The sequence below is a fragment of the Aythya marila genome, assembly GCF_965140915.1.
Source record: "Aythya marila genome assembly, chromosome: 9".
NCBI lineage: Eukaryota > Metazoa > Chordata > Aves > Anseriformes > Anatidae > Aythya > Aythya marila.
Genome location: NC_139050.1, coordinates 15,121,915 through 15,130,371, shown reverse-complemented (window position 1 = coordinate 15,130,371; position 8,457 = coordinate 15,121,915).

The following is an 8,457-nucleotide window of genomic DNA, read 5'->3' as shown; positions in this document are numbered from 1 at the left end:
GCTGTGCTGCTGCTAAGACATAGTGAAAAGCCTAAATGGTTCATATGTGGCTCCCTTCCTATAAGTTTTATTTGCATAAGTTCAGAAGAGCCTCCTGGACTTCCTTAAAGCAGCAGCTGTTCCACTGGATTAACCTCAGCCACCTCAATTTGCTCTTCTGTGTGCTACAATTCTGCCAGCACCCAGGGCTGTCTGTGGGGCACAGCTCTTTGGGTGTGTATGCTGCTCTTGACCTAGCATGCCCAGTAGCTGCCAATGGTGTAAAGTGCTATTAATGGGACAGATCCAGAAGTTGAGACACATTCATAACTGCTAGGAATTTGGTTTTACAGTAGTTTTGTACAGAACTCATGCTGTGAAGCTTAAATCTGTAAATACAACAACAGAAGTAGCAGATAATCATAATCAAAGTGCCAATGAATGTTTCATAAGCACTCCTGGCATGATGTTCTCATGGGTATGCTGTTATGCAAGCCATTTCCCCTTATTAATTGTTAATTGCTTTCAGTGTGAATGATCCCTTAACTAGCTTAACATGGCAGATTTAAGCAAGAAAATATTTCAGTTGCTCAAAGAATAAGTAGAACAAAGCCAGAATAGCTCCTGGGCTTGTCTTTCTCTGCTACTTGGTCTCCTTGGGAATGTTTCATATCACTGCTTTCAAACTCAGTGGGCTGTGTGGCTTGCAAAAGGAGAATACAGGTGATATCTGTTGCTTCTCTCTAGTGCAAGTGATTCAAGGACCATTTTTTTTTTTATTTCAGAACACCAGCTTCTATTAGATGTAAAAGCATATTATGGTGATGCCAAAGATGTGCCTTGAATGCTTAACCAGTAACACCATCTCTGAGGCTTTTAAACAATGTCATCAGTCAAAACAAATCTGATCACTTGCAAGGTGGTGGTGCTTCCAATCAAATCTGGACAGAGCCTTTTCTTGAGATGCTCACACAATACTACACACTTTCATCCTCAGAATAAATAGCTTTAATGGCTTGGATCTCTTCAGAAGTGTTTAATTTATGGGACTTGGATGCCAGTGCTTACCCAGAAAAGCAGGGCCACTGCTGGGTGAGTGTATAGGTGAAGGCTGATCTCTGTATAAACATATACAGAGACAGACTTAATCAGATTGTGAATGCAACCTGGCTTTAGCACCCTAATGGTATTTGCTTAAAACAGTTGAGTGAAATAAATGGAATCTATAAACAAATAAATATGTATTTGGGTAATCCGCCTCCTTATTTGTCTACTAAACTGCTTAAATGATTGAGGAAACCCAAAGTGTGCAAGGTCTTGTTGAGCTGCTTGCTTGTAGCTTGTAAAGCAGGAATATACAAATGGTTATCACTCAACCCCAGGGCTCAGAAAATGAGTCTTTGAAAATATGTCCTGGTAAAATACCTTGCAATCCTGGCTTTAACCGAGTTACATGCTGGAACTTTCACAAACCAGAGGTGAAGAGAAATCTGTGGTTCAGATTACCAGAACTGGGAAAAGAGCAGCCAGTCTGAGACTATTGACTGCCAGCACTGTGACAGTAACACATGATGGATAACCCAGGTGCTGGAGAAGACCTGGGCTCCCACTTGTTTCAGCAGCAGATGGGCTTTGATAGGTAGAACAAAAGTGGGCTGTGGGGGAGGAAAGAGGTGGTCTGGAGTGCGAGAGCAGTCCCCCCCCAGCTGCCAGTATGTGGTGATGCTTTAGATGAAGGACTCTTCTGAGCTGTCTCCAAGAGAGCAGAGGGAAAATGGGGCAGCTTGAAGAGTGTCCAGGGAACCATGAGCAAAATACCCACACTGTGCTGCTCTAGGAAGAATGTAGAGGCACCAGGAGCAGCTCTCAGGAACTGCCCCACTCCTTGACTCAGTCAGGTGTATTTCTGCAAGAGAAGCAAGGAACTTGGCTATTGCTAATACCTCTGTTTGTTTTCCCTACTATACCCTCTTCTGATTCCCTCTTTGGTTAAACTTATTTATGTTCATTGTTCCTTTCTTGTTCTGCTTTAAATTCACAAAACAGTTAAACTTTCCCTCTTGTTTAACTAAAGGCTAAAGGGAGCAGAGCTTGGGGATTGGCCAAAAGTTTTCCAAATGATCTAGTCAAGAGGTATGACGTGAGTAAATATTCAACTGCTTCCCTGTTGTGTGTGACTCATGGCCAGAGGGCACATCTCAGCAAAGCGTAGGCAGGTATAGGGCATCCAGTCCTCTGTCCTCCAGTCTGCAGGGAGAGCTGTGCAAAAGCCCTTAAGTTTTCTGGAAATCTGGAGGAAGCTTTGTGTTTAAATGAGCTGCAGGTGAAGCTGCTTGGGATGTTGTATTCAAGCAGGAAAGCAACTGGGAAAACTGAGTTTGAGCAATGCTCTTCTGTAATAGTGTGAGGAAACCAGTGTCTGCAGCTTAGATAAGGAGCCTTACTTCATGTAAATGATGTCAAAAGTAGCAAGGACCAAGTGTAATTTTTGCATGCAGATGCCAAGGTCAGCATGGCAGTGAACAGAAGCTGTCCTGTCTGTGCCTGTTTGGTGCATAAATCAATTCCCCGGCAGGCCAGTGGTGCAGCTCTGCACTCTGGGGCCATAGGTATGCAACCAGATCCCGGTGATCTGTGATGTGTGTACCTACAAGGCTACTTTGCACCCAGACCAGAAGTACTGGTGTGCTAGCACAAGGAATATTCACTGAATGTAGCTTAAGCATGCTTTAGCCTGGCCCCAGGGATTCAAGCTCTGAGGGTAGTGATCTAGAAAATGTCAGACTGTAACTACAGAGTGATTTTTTTTTTAAAGCTGTTTTTCATTTACTCAGCATAATTAAGACTGAAATATTTGACTAATAATCATTTTAATATCGCTAGAGTATGAGAAAAAGTCATTTAAGATATTTCAGTGAGCTCTGGTCTTGCACATTGAAATTATAAGCATAATTTTTCACAGAATCACTCTTCTGAGCATCTGCTACAGAGGGGCTGTGAAGGCAGGAAAGAGCTGCTTTCTTACCTGTCCTGCACACCAGCACATCACTGCAGCCTAATCAGAACTGTACTTGTGACCCATCTGTGCCCTATATTGCTGTGTATTTTAGCAAGAAAATACACTACACCACTCTGACCAGAAGATGGCAATGAGAAATGAGGTTTTAAACTTTACTCGTAACTATTTCTTTGTCAAGGATTATGTAGTAATCCTTATCACAGATTATGCCAAAGAATTCCAAACAAATTCTTTTGAATAATTACAAATGAACACCTTTATCTCCGTACAGATGAGCTATCAGGGCAGCATCTGAGGGATAAGAGGTGATTTAAGATCTCTTTTCCTATAACTGTGTTTTCACAGATGGTTTCCATGGACTGCATGGTGGTTAAACCCCTCAGAATTGCTCAATGGTTGGGCTTAAGTGAGTTCAGCAAGACCTGGCTGCTTCACCCAAGTACTGGGCTCCCTGTGCAGCTACCCCCTTAGGGTCTCAGCTGACAGGTTTCCCAGGTGTCTACCGTGAGTTTAATTGTGCAGTGGGGAGCTTTTAGAAATACTTGATTTCTCAAGGGTTTCTCACACTCAGCAGGAACATAGCAGCTTAATAAAACATTCTTTATAAGAGTTTCCTTGATACAACTGAAGACAAAGCTGTGTGGTCGCCCTTCAGGAGCTGTTGGAGACCTGTTGCTCACCAGCCACGGGGACATGAGGGTGTTGCTCCTCTGAGCCAGGAGTGGCAACTCTGTGTTGTTATATGTGACCCCCACAACACTTGGAGCTGCGTTGCTTTGGCTTTTATTCTCACTTCTGGAAAGCTCTTGATTCTTGGCACAGGATGGGAGATTTCTGGAAGTCTTCAAAAACCATTTCCCACTAAACTCCTGCTACTGCTATCACGCTGGCTCCTAATGTATGTCAGGAGTAGCATGGTGGAGTTGCAGGGGTGTACTCACATGGTGGTAGAAGAAAACTCTCCTTTAGTAATTCTATGCTTGATAGCAAATGCAGCGTGCATCCCAGGCAGATGAACTGTGTCAGTAAATGGAGGGTGGCTTAAAATGGAATCGTTCCTCTGGCCAGAGTGAATGACCAATTCTTTCAAAAATGTCTCTGTGAAACAGGAAATGAATTGCTCACGATCTTCACAAGGTCACCTTTGCCAATTCCTAGGAAATGAGATCTGTTTCCAGCAGGAGAACAGATAGTAGATCACCTAACAGGCAGTGAAGGAGAAGCAATACCACTCAGGGGAGAGGCTCAGGAGTTAGTGTCAGAGCCAGGCCAAGAGCTTGCCTTATCACCTAACTCATGCTGTTTCCACAAGGTGTTTCTTGAGACCAGGAGCTCATACCTCACTGTTTCACAGTCCTGCTGGGGCTAACTAGCTCCTGGACCTGCCTGGGGGGATGACGTTGTTGAGGCTCTCACTGTAGAGTTCAGTAGATGAGTCTCTGGTGGATACTGAGCACAGTGATGGTAATTTGGGTGCCAGTGATTTACTCTAGCTTCCTTGTTTGTACTCATTTCAGCTGTTACAGTGAAGAAACTCCAGTGTCCTCTGCTGTTCAATTCAACCAGACCAAGTGTCAACAAGGAAGCAGCTAATCAAAAGTTGCTGGCGTAAATGATCAGATCCAAGATAACACAACTAATGCCCATGTGTCCACAAGCGCCCCCTCTGTTTGTCATTCCTTGGTTTTGCACTAACCTGGCACTGTTCACCTTCTCTGTGGGTGACAGTCACAACTCTGATCTCATGGGACTGTACGTGGAAGTATCTGGGCACGTGGTTTTCTCTACCTGCTGTAGTCATTTGCCAGAGCGATGTGTTTTTAGCAATAAGTGTAAGGCCTCCAGTTTGATGTTAGCACGTGCCATCCTAGACTGAGACTAGGTTTCTAAAAACTTGAATCTCCAGAAGTGTCTGGGGATTCTGCTGTGCAAGATGTGCAGAAGCATCACAGGTGGATGCTAGCCAAGTTTTTGGCAGAAGGGAGGTGCCAAGCAATCAAAACCTTTTTAAGTTGTGGCATGTAGTAAATCAAGGCTCTGATATTTTAAGCAGTGGGTCATGCAACACCCGAAGGAAGAATAGGCCAGCCATGCTGTTATTCATCATTTCCATCAGTTTAGGCAGTCTCAGGTATTCAGGTTGTTCTTTCCCTCCTCTTATTTCTCAGTAAGCATTACTTTATTTTGTAGAGAGCACAGAAATAAGAATAGGGGAGGAACATAATGATGACAAATGGCTGCTTTGGCCTTCTCTGGGAGGACTGTGATAACCTAGGTCTGGTCTTTGTGTGTTCCCTCTGCCTCGCAGTATGGGTTCACCGAGGTGGCTCTGGACTGGCAGACCTCCAAATTGGCGTGTCTGACATTGTTCAGCAGGAACACTCTGTGCAGACCCAGGCACGCTCCTCTCTTTAGCATCAGAGGAAAGAAAACAAAAGACCTTGGTCCCAAGTTTGCTGGCTTTATCAGCACATATTCTGGTTGCCTCCTCCATCTTCAAAAATCTGTTGCAACCCCAAGACCAGATCATCAGTAGTGTCTGGTAAATCCTTCTTAATTTACTAGTGAGAGGTAGCTGGCTGGCTTGGAGCTGATGCAAAATGCTTCTCTGCACACTGGTTATAAGCATGGAGGAACAGCTGAACATCAATACATCATAGTCACTGTCACCCCGACTACCTGGTAGTGCAGCTTAAGTGTGGCTCTGGTGCAAAATTGATTCAGCCAAGGCTGCTGTATGCAGCTGGATCTCCCATGTGAGAGCATTTGCAATTGATGGCTCTGTTTTCCATGCCCCATATTTTCCTTCAAAGCTGAGAAAAGCTTTCTGTAAAAAAAATCCAGCAAAAATATTTTCCATCAGAAAATGCATTTCCATAAAAATCAAAATACTTCAAGAAATACTATTGATTTTTGAGATTTCCACTCCAGGTAGAAAATGCATCCCAAATATGTTTCACTTCAAAGTCTGTCTTAACTTTTTAATTTTCCTTGTACAGCATTTTTTCAAAACGGAAGTAAAAGGCTGTGTCAAACACTATAAAAATGGAATCAACAGTTTTCAACTTAGCTTTAGGGGCCATCAGTCAAACCACAGCTGTAAAGATTGCTCTCAAACTTCTCAGGTTGATATAAGGGATGGATTACAGTGGAATTGCACAGCAATCTCACAGCTGATTTTTAATCAGCCTTCGAGTTGGGATGTGAAACTGCTTTTAGTCAGCCTGGACACAACTCTCCACTTCTGAAGCAAGAGATGGATTTGGTCTCCCCACTCGTGCTCTAGCTATAGTGTGAGGATGGAAATGAATAACAGGAGCACTGTTGGAATAGTTATCTGCTAATACTAATACCAGCTTGATTGTATTAATAAGTGCAATGAATGAAAGGTGGTGTGAGAAATCCAGGTTGTGATCTGCATCTTGTACTCCATCCCCTGGTTAGGAAAACTTAGAGCTGCTGCAGCAGAGACCTGAGCACCTCCTTCTTGAGTCTGCAGCTCTGGGAAGGACGGCTGCTTGTGCCCAAAGTGGTGCTTGAGGCTGCGCAGTTGAGCCCCAGCACTGAGCTGTTTCTCTCTGCAGGCTTTCACTTTAAATTTCTCCTCTGAAATGCAAAAGCATAAGTTCATGTTAGACTATACCCACTTCACAGAAGAAAAACAAGGGCATAGCATCCTCGGGGGACTTCTGCTTCAGAGTAAAGCCCCAGTACTTTGGTCTGGGCCAAACAGCATCCTGCACTGCTGTAAAAGTGAAGGCTTTGTACAGATTTTACACAGGGATGACAATTGCCCGGCAGAGTGAGCTCCTGGGGCTCTAGTGAACCTGGGAGTGTGTGTGTGGGAGTCTGCATCCCTGCTTCCCTACTGGCATGTTAGAAACAGTACAAGAGGAGAGGCTTCCAATTGCACAGGCTTTTTCCAGGGTTGCTGCCATCGGTTGGGTAACCAGCTGAGGAGCATTGAGTGCAGTTGGAACAGTTGGTGTCTCTGATCTGTCTTAATGTGGAATTACAAAAGACAAAAATTATTCTACTCATATTAAACATTAAACATGAAAGAATCACATTAAAATGCCATAGGAGAAAGGCATTAATTGAGTCTTTTTGATCTGTGGGTACTTCTTTTAGAAGACTTGACCCTGGCATGTGTCTGACTTGGTGCACCCAGTTATATTTTAAACACCAGGAGTTGAATTGTCCTTTTGAAATTGAGTGACTACGTAGCCAGGGTTAATACAGAAACCACCAGAAATGGCTGTCCTTTGAAATGCCTAGAGGAGGACATGCCTAGAAGAGTTAAAGTGGATAAGTAGGATTTCTGATGCATTTGAACAGAAGGAAGAGTAAGGGGTGACAATGGAGATCTGTAATCCTACAGGGAAAAGGGAAGTGATGAATCATACTGCAGGTAGTGATGGCTAGTCTAAGGTGGATGAAAGGTGAATGACTCTACATGCAGGTAAATGGTACGTGAACAGATTGCTGATTGAGCAAGCGTGGTCTTAGAACCACTGAAATGTTAACAACTTGAGGTAGAAGGGGATGTATAGAGGCATTCTTACTCAAACAGGGGTAACTTCAAAGCTGAATCAGGTTGCTCAGGGCCTTGTCCACCCAACTTTCCACCTGCAAGAAGGAGGTGGTACACCACCTCCTGGGGCCTTGTTGTGTTTCCTGGGAAAGTGTCTTTCTCTTTATATCATGGGGAATTTTATCTGGAAGTACATGTATCCTTGTTTGTTTATGCTTAACACGGATGATGAAGAGATGAAGGCCAACATAATACTACTGAAGATTGCCTAAAAGGGACTGGAAACCACCAAGGAGAGAGGAAAGAAGACTGTATGAGTGAATGCTGTTACTCAGGTAATAGGCTTTAGCTTCACAGGAAATGAAAACGAAAGAGGAGAGGATGTTGCTCACCTGTAGCTGGATCTGAAAGAGCCCAAGAACATGAAAGTCAAAATAATCAGCAAATGCTCACCATTTATTGTCCTCCATGCCACTGAGCATTACTTGGCTTCCCTGTCTCTTGATGTCCTGTTGCCTTAGTAAGACACCAGAGATCTTGAGCAAGCCGTGTAATTTCCTTCTCCACTTCAGGGCCTGCCAGGGAAGGCAAGGGGCTTCCAGCTGCCTTGGACAAGCAGGGGTTGCCGATCCTACGGGCTAGTGGCCAGTACATTTGCTTTGTTCATTGTAGCCTTTATTGGGATGTGAAGAGTGCCAGCCACGGATTTCATTAATTCCACCATCAGTAGGTCTGAATTCATTGCCACTAATACAATGCCTTTTTCTATGTACTGTGCCAGGGGTATTTTTTTGACACCATGTGTGACCTCCTGTTATTTCTCAACAAATGTTGGCAGGCGCAACACAGCCGGCAGAGCAAAACAGCACAGTGTGTCACAAACTGCTGAGTGCATCCATGCTGAAATGAACAGCCAATTCCAAAG